We start from the raw sequence: 16,212 nt of genomic DNA, 5'->3' as shown, positions 1-16,212 counted from the left end.
CTGTGAAAGCAGCACAGTGATTTGCAGTCCTTCTTTTGAGATATTTTGGTGCATCCAAGATGAACTTCCTGCCTGGATCACTCTAGACAAGTAGATAAATCAGTAGATGTTCTGAGAGTTTCCAGTATGAAAATAAATTATGCCAGCAGAAGTTTGTTCAGGTGGAAAGGGGACAGACTAGAAGATGCAGCAGAAGAAGGCAAGAGAGTCTGGTTGTCTCTGGTGGGGAGGGATTTAGGAGATGGGCAGGTAGCCAGCCATGAAATGAGCTGTGTGGCAGAAAACATTTGAGGGTGAAGCGCTTGTGCACACATGCTCTGCTCTTCTGCATGATCAGGGTGGCGAGGCGCTGGCCCAGGCTGCCCAGAGCAGCTGTGGGTGCCCCATCCCTGGCAGTGCTCAAGGCCAGGCTGGACGGGGCTGGGAGCAGCCTGGGCTGGTGGGAGGTGTCCCTGCCCGTGGCAGCGGGTGGGAACTGGTGGCTCTTTAAGGTCCCTTCCAACCCAAACCATTCTGTGAGTCTGTGATCAGTGATGGAGAAAGGAACTGATGGGGCAAAGGGGAGTTTTATGCTGATGAATTTGCTGCACAGAACTTAACTGTGCTGAATGCTGTCTTGGCTGATGCTTTGACTAACGAGACAGCTGTGAGCCCTATCAAGAGTGATTTTGTTTTCAAGTGGCGGCGGTGGTGTGTGAGCATGGCAAGAGGGTTAGCTGTCAGAGAGTACCCAGGCCTGAAGAAAGAGAAACTATGCTTAAATCTTAGTGAATCTGTAGACCTAACCCAGTGCGGAGTTTACTTTGCTCTGTACATGCTTCGTTGGTGTATGGGAGAGTTTCTGCCAGGATGATTTTTAGTGGGAAGAGTGGATGTGGAGCAGTGTTTGCTAGATTTAGCATTGGCATAGGGAGGATGGCATTTCAGTGGCAGCCCGCTGCACTAGAGCAGGTGGGGAGCACACTTTTGGAGAGGTGGGGTTTCTCCCAGGGTGAAGGATTTGTCTTTGACTGTAAAGCTAGTGCAAGCAGATCCTGTTTAGCGCAGCTCACATGAATGCAAGGTTTGCAAGCATAAGGAAGAATCAGTTTCAGCTCCATGGCTGCCATCATCTCTCTGTCCTGCTTGACCACTGGCCACAAAGGCAGAGAACAGGATAAAGTGCTGCCAGAGATACCGGATTGCGGTATTGATAAAGCAGGGATAAAATAATGGTGGCGTTTGCTCTGTTTTCTCCCTATTGTCTTGCTTTTCAGATGGTTCAGAATCCATGTACTCCCATTTTCTGGAGTCCATGTGACTTAAGCGTTGCTTTAATGATTTCTCTCTGCTGTTGAATATACATTAATTCACTGCTTGATTAAGCCATACCTGGCTGTGAATGGTGCAGTAACTATATGCTGCCTCTTAGTGTCATGTGAGTTAAGTGTCAGTTTTAAACTGCAGCTTTTATTTCTCAACAAGTAATATTTCATATATGAAGGATGTAAACATTTTTCTGATTATTATGAAATTATTTTCTTTCCCAACACCTGAAATTTAGAGCAAAGTCTCCATGACATTATCTAACCCTCTGCTAGAACATTTAGCAAATGTAGCCTACAGAAGCAGTTAGGTCGGCCAGAAAAGATGCAATACCCTTCCACAGCACGGTGGTTTTACCAGTCTCAAGAAGAACACAGCAACTAAATCTAGTTGTGAGGAGGCAAAACTATCTTGGTCAAACAGCCAAAGTTCTACCTTTCTGTAGCTAATGTTTCTTCAGAAAAAAGTGCTGGTAGTTTACTGCCAAGGGGACTCTTTGAAGTGCTGTAATTCACAGGTCTTTGTAAAATGAATTAATATCTTGGGAAGAAAGCTATGTAATAGGTAATAAGGAAAGAGAAACTTGAAAAGTGATTTTTAAGTCAGTATTTTTCTGACTTCAGTGAAGCAGAACAAAGAATCTGCCTGAGGAGTAGACTTACAGGTTGTATGAAAAAAATCTGTGGCCAGAACAGGGAAAAAAATAAACTAAAATGAGGGAGATGATAAAAGTTGGAAATAAAGAACAGCAGTTTCATATGTATTGCCAAGAGAGCAAATGGATCGGGAGTAGATAAAAGTTGCTCTGTATTTCTTACAGGTGATGATGTCAAGCTTAAACCATTAACATATCTCACTATTATATAGAATACAGTTCAAGACTTAAAATTATCACAAAAAATTCAATACCTGTTCCAGACTTTTGAAAGCTTCAGTTAGAATTTATGTAGCAATTTTGGCTGGTAGGCCAATAGCTAATGGAAGCCCGTAGTCAAGTGAAGATTTCAGGGGGAGATTTTGTTTATATATTCTTTTTAATAGCAGTAATTTTCCATAATATTAAATCATCTTGGTCTTTAAAATCTACCGTGATGTGTGCCCGTAGATTACAAGTAAATGCCAGATGTCAATGAATAGTAAAGAATTTCCTCTTGCTACGGAAGGAGAGAGATGATGTAGCAAAGAGAGAAGATTTGGCTTCAGAGATGCCGGTGTCCTCAAGCACAGTTACCTGCTAGACCTGCCTGGGTTTAATCTGAGCATCGAGACTTTCTTGTGAGGGCAAAGTCACCAGTTTGCAGCTGGAAATGGAGCTGGCTGAAGCCCTGCCAGCTTGAAATAGCAATGTACCCTTAGAACACACTTTCTGCATCTGTCCGTGAGCACAGCTATGACTTTACCTGTAGGACAGTTTCCAGGGGCCAGAGGTCTGAGTCCTGCTCAGCGCCACACTTGAGCTGGTAGGTATCTGAGGGGAGCTTTTGGTGTCTTGTTAATAGTTTGCCTGAAGATGCTTTTCTGAAAGTGGGGAACGAACACATAGGTATTTCTGCCTTAAGTGCAACAGGAACAGATTTATTAGATGACTTCTTACCTATACTGTATGCCTGTTTGTCTGAGTCTTCTGTTTGAAAGGATACACTAGGTCTCTTCTGTCAGTGAGCTGTCTGGTCCTAGGTGAAGGCTTTTATCCCAGGACTTCTCCTTTCTTGATTTTTTTTTTTTCCTGATCCAGGTGGTTCTTTTGTAAATCTTGAAGTTTGGATGGGAATTCTGCTTCTGAAAACTTTGCCCATGTGTGTGCGCACGCATCAAAGTGACAACATTAATGAAAGGCAGTTAATTAAAGATGAAGACTTAACCTTGTTTATGAGGCCACACAAGAATGAGTTTGACTGCAGCTTGAGGAAGGACGTTTCAAAGCCTAATGCAGTTTACTGAGTTTCAGAAGGATTTTGAGCACTTAAGGTTTGAAAAATTCAGCTTAAGCCTTTGAGTTGACTTTTGTAGCCCCTACCTGCTGCCATCTTGTGTCCTGTCTGTCACCATCCCCCTTGCCAAATCGTATTACAGTTTTTGAGAAATAAGGCCATTTGTAGTAAAAATGTTCCCTGTCAAAACCTGTATTTCCATACCATGGTAATAACTGATTTGGGATTAGCTAAACTCATTAAACAATAGATTTAAAGGTGGGAAATGGAGCGATGTAAATTGAAGTTCATGATGACACATGTAAAAGAACAGAGTGCACAAGCTGACTTACTGTGTGTAGAGTGGCCAGCACAGCGCGCTGCGGGTGGCCGAAGGTTCTGCGGTCCTTAATCGAAATGACCGACATGAATACCCTCTCGGAGTCTGATGCGAAGAAACTAGAAGATGTATTGAAAAGAACTAGTGTCAAGTGTCCAAATGGACATGGTGATTAGGAGAACTGGCTCTTTTCACGGTGTCGCAGCCCGGAGGTGTTGGCCTTGTGTTTTGGCAGGCCAGGGGAAGAACGCACGCAGAGTGGTGGTGGTTCTGTAAGCGGAAGGGAAACAAGATAAAGCAAGAAATGAAACCTGGAGTTTGAAGTTCTGTCTGTTTGCCCTTGTAAAATGGGCAGTCTTGAGAAGCATACTGAAAGTTCAGAAGCGTTTTGGAAAGTTTTTGTTTGTCAGATGCTGCTAGGCAGAATTATTTGGAGTGAGGCAGCATAAAGAAGCATTCTGAAATACTCCCCATCCTCGCTTGGTACAGCCATCCATCGAAGCTGCTGTTCCAGGTGAGAGAGAACACACAGTGGTGTGGCTGTATCATGAATGGAATGATACAAATTAAGATCAGCCTAAAACTTAACTCTGTATCCTGAATAACCTGGGAAGTGGATAAGAGAGAGAATTCTTCTTTCCACACTGGGGACCCAGCTTGGTTGTTGGAGCTGGCTCTCCGTGCTCTTGCCAAAAATAGCAGATGATTTTTCATGGCCACACCTATTTAGGATTGTTATTTTTTGTTTTGTCCAACAAAGGATAGAATCAATGTTTTTCTGTTTCAGAAAAATACAACAGACATGGTAAATGCTTCCAAAACTAACAATTCCTTAAAAAAATAACCGTGTTCTGGGGAGTAGCAGACTCAAGCTCTTTATTAGTGTAATGCTTGCATAACGTGACCATTATTAATTTCATTAGTATTTATTGTGCTGACTCTGGTTATAAAGCATATCATCATCATCTTCTTACTCTGTTTGTGTTTTTAGAAATGTTTTTGTATGGTCTTATAGTCCCTTAAAAATTCCAATTTCCAAAAATTCTGTAAGGTCATCCTGGGTGGTCCCCATTAGTTGCTGAGAACAAAGCGTGCACCAGCCTCAGCTCCCTTCTCATGTGTGCTGGGACACGGTGGTGATCTTGTCTGTGAGGGTGGTACGTTACCATGCTCCGCAGTGCCACAGCTGGTTCCTGTCTGTTCATAGCTTGCACCTAGTGCTGCCTCTGCTGGCTTGACCCACCGTTGCCTATTGCGCACTTGTGTCGGCACAGTTTAGGCAAAGGCCATCCCCATTCCAGTCCTAGAAGATGCTGTTGGAGGTCATGACGTTCATATTCCTCCAGTATTCGAGTATTAGATCGCTCGGTATTATTTTTTGATTCCTTTATTCATTCATGATGTGTGTGCTGAAGCAGCAATTTAAAAGGAAATGCAAACAATAGAATTGAAGTGACTCTATTGCTTCCCCCCAAACCAGAAAGTTTCATTTTTGGAACTGTAATAAAAGCCAAAGAAGCAAAGAACATGAGACCTGGAAAAGGGTGGTGCATGTGCTACTTCCACTTAACGTGGAAGTAGATAGTAGCTAGGCTGTTGCTTAGGAGCTCTCCTCTGCTTCTTGTACTTACTAGCCTTTCCTGTGTTTTATAAGCTGTGCAAAACTAGCAGATAGACTGTCTGAAGCACAGGTGTATTTTTAAAAAACCCAAGGCTGTTCAAAAAGCATCGATTTGCTTAGGGACTTAGGTGATTTTGCCTGAAGAACCCCTGTTAACCGACAAAATTTTTATATGTAAACAGCAACAATTTTATGCAGTGTCTCTGCAGTTTATATTATTGTGTAAATAAAAGTTTGGGGTTAGATGTGTTGCATTTCCATAATGACTGTATTAACTTGCCATGTGGAGGCTCCTGTGGTGGTTTCCAGCATTTGTTACAGAACAGCACTAGCATTTGTAATCTTAGAAAGAGCCTGAATTCAAACCAAGGCACATGTTTAATGAAAGTTTTCTTGATATTTGAGATTTTGAGAAAGATTTTCTGATTTGCAATAGCCATTTTGATTTGCAAGGCATGCGTGGTTAGAGGCTTCTCGGTTTCCTCGCAAGGGCAGCCTCAAAACTGGCTGACTTGCTGCTCTACAGCCTACGCTGTTATTGCTGTCCCCAAACTCCAGCCAGCATCATGAAACCACAAGAATCAAACAAACAATAGGGTTTGCTCGGTAACAAAGATTTTTCCTAATGTTGAAAGATGTCATTTGTTGTACTTGAGGGATTAATGGGGAGGGAGGAGAATTCCACTGCTTTGAGTCCAGTCTCAGGGGAGCGTGTGAACGTTCGGGTTTTGTCCTGTGAAGCAGGATGGCTTACGGCTCCAGACAAGGCAGACGTGGTTGTTTGGGCCAGCTTTGCAGGCTGGTAAATACAGCTTCCAAAAGTAGTTTTCACAAGTGGCTCAAAGTTGGTAGCCAAGCTGTTCCTGACTCCCCGAGGATTGCTTTGTCTGCACAATTTGTACAATGAGCTGTGAGACCAGCAGGGAGCCTCCATCTTAAAGATGCACGTGGGAACTCGATGTCCAGCTAAAACCTAGTAGCACTGTTTTTTGTCGATGAAGTTCAGTCAGTATGAAGTGTGGTGTGACCTCATCTCTTCATCTTCTGAAATGAATTGTTGCTTGTCCTGTACTCATCTAGCACATGGGTTAAAAGTTAACGTGATGTCTTTCCCAGTACTGGACACATTTCATAGCCCACTGTAGACGCAACCCAGAACTGCTTGGAGGCCTCCAAAACTACTGCAATATCCTAGTGAAGTTTTGGGTTACGTGACATTATTTGAATATTTCCTAAGCATTTTTCTGAAAACATTTTTTTTTCAAATAAAATAGAAGCAAGCAGGCATTTATTTTGTGTAAAGTAAAAGAAAATAGTTTCCCCAGAAGCAAATGTAGTTTGCAAACTCCTGTCCCATTTTACGTGGAATCAAAAGGCACACATTGTCAGGACAAAATCAGACCAGAGCCTTAACAAACCATAGCTTTAGTACCATTCAAAAAAGGTGTCTTATATGATTCTCATTGTAACTGAACATCCAAGAAGAATTTAAGCAGCTAGCTGAAAGCAAACTGAAAGTTTTAGTGTTTGGCTTCAGTTTTGTCTTTTTAAAACTTCTAATTGCTCCTTTCAGTTGTCTAAAATTCATGGAACATGAAGGAAGTAGGTGACAATTAGCGGTGGCTTCAGTGAGGTGATGCTTAGAAAGAATCAACCTTAGCAGAGTTTTCCCTATCTTAAACACGTGGAAGTGAGATTTAAAAACATCTTTGTTATATGTTAGGAAACAAGGGCTGCAGCTGATTTCCTTAGTATCAAGTACAGATGAGCAATCATTGGAACGTCAGAGAGATGTTTTTCATTTCTACCAGGGTGACTTTTCCCTTACAATCTCTGTGTAGACAATTAAGCTGTTAAGTTTCATGGCTGTTTGGTAGAGTCTTGCAACTGGCAAGTCATGCAAAATCTGAAGATCTTGCAATCTAAAGTACTTTAAAATAATGGTAAAACATTGAAAGCAAACCTCTCAGAGCTGCAGAGGAAAAGGCATTGGCAAGGCATGCTGTCTGTCTTACAAAAAAACTTTAAAATGTAAAGGTACCAATAAAATCTTTAGAAAATAAAAAGAAAAGAAAAAAAAAAAAGATTGGCATAGGAGTCTGGTGTGGAACCAGCATTTCTTGGCTGTGTACAAATTCTTTCAAAGAAACATTTGGAAAACTTCTTTGCAGCATTTTTATTGTGTTTTTCTTCATCAGTTTCATTGCCAAAATAATTTAATGTGCGCTGAATACTTTGTGCTCTCTCATTCTCTTTAAGTTTCTTGACATGAGCATCTTGTCTCAACGGGGGGGGGGGGGGGGGAAAAAGAGACAACTTTTTATCTGTTAGACAATTCAGGCTCTTCATTTGGAGCATAATGGCAGCAACTGTGATGTGCCGTAGCCCAGACGGATTCCTGGAGGCTCCAGCCCAGGGCTGTACATCCTGTGGCTCAGGAATCCTTTCACTGCTTCCCCGTGGCCGTGGCCGACAGGGACAGCTATTCCCTAGTTAGGCAGCGGTCATTAGTGAAGGTGGCAAAAAAAGATCCTGACTTTGAGATGTCCCAGGAGCCACAGAATGTTTTAAAACCACTGAAATGTCAGTGGTTAAAGTGGTCAGTGTTTCGTATGGCACCAAACCCAGTAATAAGTTGGAATTCCTGTTGCGCAATGGTTTGTTTTTTAAGAGTAGAAGAGTTGCATTAACAGAACAGATAATTGTCCATCTGGCATAATGTCACAGTTCTGAGTGCTTCAAAGCAAGGTGTTTATTTTGGTTTCCTCAGTATACTGTTAATTATTTAACACTATCGCCATGATGGGGTTGGAGCAGAGGGGATTTCTTTCTGATCCTAGCTGGTAATCAGATTATGCCTCGATGATAAGGACTGATAGCCCTAATAATTCTTATATAAGATAAAAGAAAGCAATATTTATTCATTTTTATAATGGAAATTTTATTTATGTTTTGCAGACATCTACCAGATAAGGTGGAATTTTACAAATACTCCAGCAGCTTTTTGAAATTCACTGGCTAGTTTGTCTCAATAGTCTCACTCACTCTTCTGCGAGTCCTGTAAATTTGCTTAAATCACAGCTGAACTGATCCTCTTGCCTAACGGTAAGATTGGAATCTTTTCATCCATAGTGAATAAAGTCCTATTATGTCTAACAAGATTGACCCAGATCCTCCTACACATGACATGCAGCGCTCCATCTGTACAGATTTGAGTAAATAGTATTTCTTTTCATTCTAAATAGTCTATTAAGTTTCTGAGTATTCCCAGCTCTGAAATTTTTGTGGATAATGTGAGCAGCAACCATGAGCACAAGCACTTCTTTTATTTGCTGGCTTGATTCTAGAAGGACAGGGAATGAGTTGTGATAGCCCTGTGCTGGTCCACAGAAGACTCCAGGTATTTTTTAATAGCTGCCTTCCTTTGGTCTAGAAGAGTCATTGGTAGTTGGGATTAAGTATTTTGGATTTCCAGGCTGGGATTTCTTTACAGAAGCAAGCTCTTGATCTCCCCTTCTAATTCACTAATGCTCTCACTTCTTCCTGTGTTTTGGATTCCTTCCAGTCTAGTCGTAGCAGCAGCTGTGAACAAATGGGTCTCTTCATTAAGCTCATTTTGGAAATTGTTTGTGCTGTATCCCTTTTTGAATATTGGAATGACATTCTGATCACCGTTCCAGATTAATAGGTGGTATGTCTGGATAGGGAGTTTTCTTGCGCTAGGATGTGAATGAGCAAACATAATTTATTTGTCTCTCATATGTGCTTTCTTCCTCACGGTGCCTTTGGCTGAAGCATCTGGGCAGTTCCGTCTGTATATTTTGAAAGCCAGAGTCAATGCCTGCCTTATCTGCGAGGGAATGTGGAGTTGGACAAGGCCACATGTCGCTGGAATATAGCATTTCCCTGGCTGTGCAAGAGAAAAAACAAGATCCAAATGTTGTTTTGTGGCACTGGCAGCACCCACTTCAGCCTTGCCTTGGGTCTTCAAGATCAAAAGAAAGAACTGTCAGTGGCAACTGTATCTTAAGCATCTCTACACTTTGCAGGCAGGCTTCCAGCTGGCTGAAGGAGATCAAAGGTGCAAGAGAGACACCTCGCTGTCCGCGTCTGGGAGGCTCCACACGACTGAGACGGTGTGGCTGCAGTGTGTGAGCCCACCGTGTGGCACGCCTGTGCCTGGCTTTGGGAGTGAGTACCAAGTTGCGTGTAGTGATGCTACAAGTGTGCCTGGAGAGGAACGGCACTGTGTGGCGTGTTTGACTTTGGCCTTCACTTCCAAAGCAAGGTGGCTGAGTGCAGGAGGCTCCTGGGGTATACTCATGTTAAAACAGTCAGAGGAATTGTTGAGAAGAATGAAGTGCCTGAACTCACAGCATGCACCCTCCTAGCTCGTGGTAAGTGCAAAGTAAAATGCATTAGCTTAAATCACGCTCTAGATAATGAAGAGGCTGAAACTGAGGGTGTATTTTAGTTTACTTTCAGGGTTTTTTTAAAGTTGATATTTGTAACAAATTGAGTGTCCATATTGACAGTTATCATGTCTCACCTGCGGGCTGTCACTTCTTAGGGTGTCCTCATAAAGTTCCTTGTAAACGTGCACTAATCACTCCAGGCCTGTGTCTGTCAATATTCATGCATCTGATTCTAAATCAAGTGTTTGTTTCTTGCTTGTAAATAGATGCAGATGGACCCGATTTTAATTCCTCTGGATGCTGACAAGCTCCTCTGGCAGGCATTAGTTGGCTTTCTGATAGGGAAAAAAAACCAAAGTTACCATTTCTCACACCTACTTTTCATTTTCCATAGTTCACTTTCATATATTGCAAACTCAGTTCCAGGAAGCCTGATCCAAACTGTAGCAGGACTTCCATCAGGGCCCAGGTCCATGGCATTTTCTTTTCTTTCTGTGCTCCTGGTGAAACCGATGTTCAGCAGGAACTGTGAAATCCATTGTGAATTGTACCGTGGCTGTGTGGAGATGTCCCTAACGCTGTGGGCAGCCACCTGCATGGGAAGTGATGAGTGTTTTTCCTTTGAGTATTTCACCCGCTTTGCTACACGCTGATAGCAAAATGCATGGCTACCTCAGTCATTGCTGGTGTGATGCCAGTGAAATGATATAAACTTAAGCATGAAGTAACCTAGTTGTATGCTTTTCATTTCTGTAAAATACTTAATTTCAAAATCCATTAAACTTAAAAGGGCCTGTAACTATAGGACCAAGAGGTAATGGTTTTAAGCTGGAAGAAGGTAGGTTTAAATTAGACATTGGGAAGAAGTTCTTCACCGTGAGGGTGGTGAGGCGCTGGCCCAGGCTGCCCAGAGCAGCTGTGGGTGCCCCATCCCTGGCAGTGCTCAAGGCCAGGCTGGACGGGGCTGGGAGCAGCCTGGGCTGGTGGGAGGTGTCCCTGCCCGTGGCAGCGGGTTATAGATGATGATGAGCTAGATGGTCTTTAAGGTTCCTTCCAACCCAAACCATTCCGTGATTCTATGAAAATGGGCCCAGTACTGTTTGTACCTGTTTTTTTCTGTCCTTTGCCTTCCCTTCTGTCTTTTCAAAATAGAACAACATGGGAGGCCTTTAATTTTCTGCATCAGAACTGGAGATGGGATAAACTGTAAACTTGTTTGCCTTTTTCCAGCATGTGTTGCATTCACAGACCGTGAAGAAGTCTGTGTTCTACCAGGGCCATGGTAACTGTCGCCAGATCTTGACTTGATGGACCAATTTTAATTTTCACTGCTATTATCGGACTGAAAAACAACCCTTTTATATGCCAAACCTGGCCCTCGCTCCAATTGCTACTAGGATTGGCAAACATTCCAGGAATCTCATGTTCTGACTTAATTCCAGCATTCCTTGGTGATTCAGTGATTTCTTGGAAAAATGTTCCATTTGAAATTAAACAGTGGCCATGGTAGTGTGCATTTGCGTAGCAGCTTTCACCTGGAAAGATCCCAACTTGTGTTCCTGCCCATCTGTCATGTCCCGGTTGGCACAGCCATTAGGAGGTGACCAGTGGTGATTCCACCTGGGATGCCCACATGCGGCAGCCACTTGGTCAGCGTGGCCGTTGGGGCTGGGATACAGGAGGAACATGGGGCTGTGCAGCACTCTGGGGGAGGGGGTAGAAACCTTCCGAAAACAAAGACGGGGGAGTCCAGGGGTGACCTCTCCCTCCTGTCTCTGTTTGATAAGTGCAAAATGTTCTATGGCAATTAAACGTGATGAAAACCACTGTTTTATCTCACCCCAGGCCAGCAATCTCCCCCACTTTAATAGGATGTATGGCTGGCTTAAGCACTGTTTAAAAGAAAAAAAAAAAAACCCTACACTTCCCATACTTAGCACCCTCCAAAAAGTCGAGTCAACCAGAAGTTCAAGGTTTGTTGGGAATGTGGCCTTTAGAGGACAGTCAGCTGTGAAGGAGTGAGGTATTCTCCCTCTGCAGCATGCAGAGCCGTGGGTTTTGGTGCCGCCTTTGGACTGCGGGGGCAGGTTATCCCCCGGGATGGGCTGGGGGGTCTGTGCTGAGCTCGGCGTCCAGGGAATCATCCCTCCCGTTCACAAACCCGCGTGGAGCTGCCTCAGGCAGGTCCCTGGTAGTGGGTGTCGGATCGGGTGGCTTTGGGAGTGTTACGTTAGTTGCATGAGCAGCAGTTTGTCCTCGTGGAAAAGTGAGGAGACCTTTTTGGATCACCTAATGCTTGGTGAAACTCTTACAAATACCAGGGTAGGAGATAGGGAAAGCATTTGGGGTTGGTTGATTTGTTTCTATAAAAAAATAATTCTCATGTATGGGTCTGATAGGAGCTTTGTTCCCTTTTTTTCTTTGAGGCCCCTTTCCCATTGGGTTTGCCAGTATTTCTCAGCATATTAGCTTGGGCTTATGAGCATATGCATTCTGAAAGGCAGCTAAAGAGAAAAACTGGCAGAAATTATACATACGTGTCTTATGTTTGGTTAGTGCCCATATAGGATGGGCATGTGCTAATAGTAGGTACTACAGGACTGGTCTTAATTTCTTCCTATTGATTTCTCTCAGGCATACAGCAAACGTGCCTCTTGTCATTTTATAAATAGTAATTTCCTTCTCAGCCTTCAGCTATAAAAAAACGCGAGCTTCTTTCGTGCAAACTACTTGTATATTTGGGCAGATTGATGCATCTATTTATCCTGAGACTGACACCAACATGAGATAAAACATTGAAGGGTTTACAGCAAATTACACCTTTCTCCTCCTCAGATTTAGATGAATGATTCTCTATCACTGAAACACTTATGCTCTTGGTTGTATGATTTGCAAGGACTGGCAGTATACAAAGAAAAAGTACTATTTGTGTTATGTGGAAACTTAGCTGCTCTTAGAATCAGCTACAGTAAAGCTGGAAAATATGATAATGATATTTTCATAACACAGTTAAACCTGGGTCAGCCCAGGTGGCACCATACTTTCATGCACAGTGCCCAGAAGCACACGCTGCCAAATTGTACGGAGCCTGGTCTCACTGCTGGAATTGGGAGGAAAATGAGGGCAGAGCAGATTCCAGTTCTTTGGGTATGTCTATAGTCTACCCACAGAAGCCAGTGCCAGGTCAAAATGCACCTTTTAATTGTGAGCAGTGATGAAGCTGGAACCGAGCTGTGAACTGCTGAGTATCTTCAAAAATGTCTCGAGACTGAAGGATCACCTTTTAACAGCCACACTCGCATTATATCCTTAAGGGGGTAATGGAGTTTATTTACAAGTTAATACAAATATTTTGTTTCTGTGCTACTTTAGAAATTCAGCGTACTTATTCACAAAGTGAATGAATGATTTCCCTTAAAGCCCCAGAGTGACATTCAGAGACTTTGTGTATTCCTAGAATCACTTAGGTTGCAAAAGACCAGCAAAGGTGGTGAGGTTTTTTTTGGTGGACTACAGAAGCCAGTCTTTGGGTGCCCAGCTGCAAAGCAGCCAGCAGAAGGGTGCTGGTGGGCTGAGTTGCTTGGCAGTCAGTGTGGCAAACTGCGCCGGCTGGAAGCTGTGACCCATAACAGTGTCGTTGCTGTCTTTGCTGGATATCAAGTGAAGTGTATGCTTAGCGTCATCTTCATCTCCTCTCCCAATAACCAAAGTCTTTGTTTTATTTGCTGTGCTTGGGAGGGATATTTACACAGCAGTGTCTTTATTGGCATTTCATTTGAACCGGGTGTGCCAGTTTCAGCTGGGATAGGGTTAATTTTCTTCTTAGTAGTTGGTGCAGTGCTGTGTTTTGGGTTTGGTGTGAGAACAATGCACACTGATGTTTTTAGTTGTTGCTGGATGATGTTTATACTAAGTCAAGGACTTTTCCGTTCCAGTGAGAGGGCTGGAGGGGCACGGGAAACTGGGAGGGGACACAGCCAGGACAAGTGACCCAAACTAGCCAAAGGGATATTCCATGCCATGGGACATCATGCCTGGTATATATAAGCTGGGGGAAAAGGAAGGAAGAGGGGCAGTTGGTGTTATGGCGTTTGTCTTCCCAAGTCCCCATTACACGTGATGGAGCCCTGCTGTCCTGGGGATGGCTGAGCACCTGCTGGCCGAAGGGAAATGGTGAATGAATCCCTTGATTTGCTTTGCTTGCATGCACAGCTTTTGCTTTACCTATCAAACTGTCTTTATCTCAACTTAGGAGTTTTCTCACCTGTACTTTTTGGATGCTCTCCCCCATCCCACTGTGGGGGAGTGAGCGAGTGGCTGCATGGGGCTGAGTTGCCAGTTGGGGTTAAACTGGTTAAACGACAACTGGGTAACCAGATGGCTTACTTCTGACTATGGAGAGCCATGTTACAGAGATACATGTTAGCTTCCCGTGTCTACAGACACGTTGCTTGCCTTTGCTAAAACCACCTCCCCACCTACTCGTTAAGAGGTCCTTTTTATCAATGTTGCAAACATGTGAGCCGTCAGCAATCCTGTTTTTCTCTAATGTTCTTCTGATCGGTCTTGGAGAGCCGTGAGCCTGAATCGCAGATAGAACGTGGACTGGAGCGCTGGCCGCCCCTCTTGTGTGTGCGCTGGTGTTGATGTCAGACCCATTGCCTCCTCATCACCTCGGATGTTTTACGAAGGTGCTTTCTGAAACATAGCCATCACGTGTCCTATATGGTGCGTGCGTGGTGTTGAATGTATAAACGCACAGACAGAAAATTTGCAAAATTCTACGGGGCTGGAGGTTTTGGTAATCTCTTCTTTCTTTGTTGTGACAGCTGTTTTTGGTGAACTGTGAAGCGGGTAGTAACCATCTTTAAAGCTTTCTTTTATGGAATGTTACAATTACTGCTTTTGGTTTTGTCCTTTGTGGCATGTTGAAAAGCATCTTCTGGTGCTCGTAGTAGATTTGATGTCTTCTGAGCTGTTCTCCGGGGGCGCCTTCTTGTTGCACAGGATCAGCAAATTAGGCATTACTTGTCCATAGAACACAGTAGTGAAGAAGAATCCCTCGGAGGAGTCTGAGCCTTTTGGTGCACTCGTGCCAGAGGCCAGGGACAGGGGATATCGCTGCAGATGAGTGTGTGGGGTGCATAGGCTAGCCTTGTAACTTTTTCCTATCTCATTAAAATGGTTGTGTCAACCAAGCCTTGTGGTTGACTGAAAATTGACCAGAGCCCTCTGTGAAGAGGGTAGCGTTTGAAGTGGAGTGGGGGAAAGAAGCTCCTACTGGTGGCATGCTGGCAGGATGGACACTGCAGACTTCTTGCCTCCTGTTCTTTGAAGGCAGCACTTAATTAAGACCCAGCTGCCACTGTCTAATGGACTGTTGAGACTAAGTTAAAGGATCTGAAGGGTATGTGACTTGTGTCGATAGCTGCTGAGTGGGGTACAGTATCCCTGCACACAAGAAAAAGACCTCATTTATTTCACTGAAACCATTGCAGCTTCCACCGTCTGTAAGACAGGCTATTTGGAGTGTCTGGCCAAAAGCAGTTCCTGAAGGGAAAGCAGTGATCATGATGGAATTTGGGAATAAGCTTCTTGGGGCCACTGGTTCAGGTATGAGATGGCAGCTGTTAGTAGATACTCTTGCTCCTGTGTGCTGCTCTTGCCTATAAAGGTACCTTGACAGCTATCTCATTTTCTTTGGTCCTCAACAAAGGAGTTCATAAAGTAAGTTTACAATATCATCCTCCCTGAAAATTGCATTACCTCAGTTTATAACGCATTTCCTGATGGATTCTCATTTGAGAAGGCTTTTAGCTTTCAGAGAAATTGATAATCTTTCCTGCATATGCATTTCCTAAAGCAAATTTGGTAGGAAATTAGATCCCCAGGAGAAGGTTTTGTAGAATGGTATTTAGGCCTGGCACAATCTTATTCATTAGTCGATTTGTCAAGTTAAATCCCATTAACAGCATCTTGCTTTCATTCCTCTTGGACTACATAGGCCTGTTGAAAAGGTCTCTGGTCCTGTTGCGCTTTTCTAATAATGATAAAACTGTGATAAAATGAGTTATCTGTTAGGACTGCTGTATTTAACAGACAATTTACATTGCTGTTGGCAGTTAAAGGTGACAGAATATGGCAAAACAAACAACAAAAAACCTGATATTTTACAGTTTAAGCAACACGTTTTCAGATTTTTAGCAGGATTTGTTTGCATATTCTATTTGAATCATCTTTATGCCACTATTAATGAGAAGCGTGTTTCAGTAAAAAGTTGTTTGAAAATAAAATAATTGTCAGAAACAACTGGAGCAACTTGGGTAACCAGCTGTAAGCGTATTGCTGAAAAACACAAACCCAATATTCTTCCATGCTTCCTTGCTAGAAAAAGAAAGACCAATTCTAATGATTCTCAAGGTTACAATGAACACATGACACAAGGGGTATCTTTATGAGTTTCCAGATTGCAGCCACCTCCGAGATGGATCCCGTGGAGCCTAAGGACTGAGTCCAGCCAGAATGCTGCAATGCCCTCACAAAGGCAGGGGCTTGGCATGTGGCTCGCAGGCAGCATGCTGCCTCTGAGCTTCCTGCCACCACAGCAAATGAAGAAGTTTC

General features: G+C 43.4%; 1 long non-coding RNA gene across 2 annotated transcripts in view; it reads left to right on the top strand.

Annotated features, from left to right (window-relative positions):
- Positions 1-16,212, top strand: part of LOC121084720 — an 83,377-nt gene that overhangs the window by 33,938 nt on the left and 33,227 nt on the right. For both annotated transcript variants that reach the window (XR_005826848.1, XR_005826849.1), the window contains exon 8: positions 8,972-9,573. This is a non-coding gene — a long non-coding RNA (uncharacterized LOC121084720). The remainder of the gene's footprint in view (positions 1-8,971; positions 9,574-16,212) is intronic.

Source organism: Falco naumanni, chromosome 1, assembly GCF_017639655.2.
Source record: "Falco naumanni isolate bFalNau1 chromosome 1, bFalNau1.pat, whole genome shotgun sequence".
In the NCBI taxonomy this organism is placed as follows: Eukaryota; Metazoa; Chordata; class Aves; order Falconiformes; family Falconidae; genus Falco; species Falco naumanni.
This window is presented reverse-complemented; position numbering and strand designations above follow the sequence as displayed.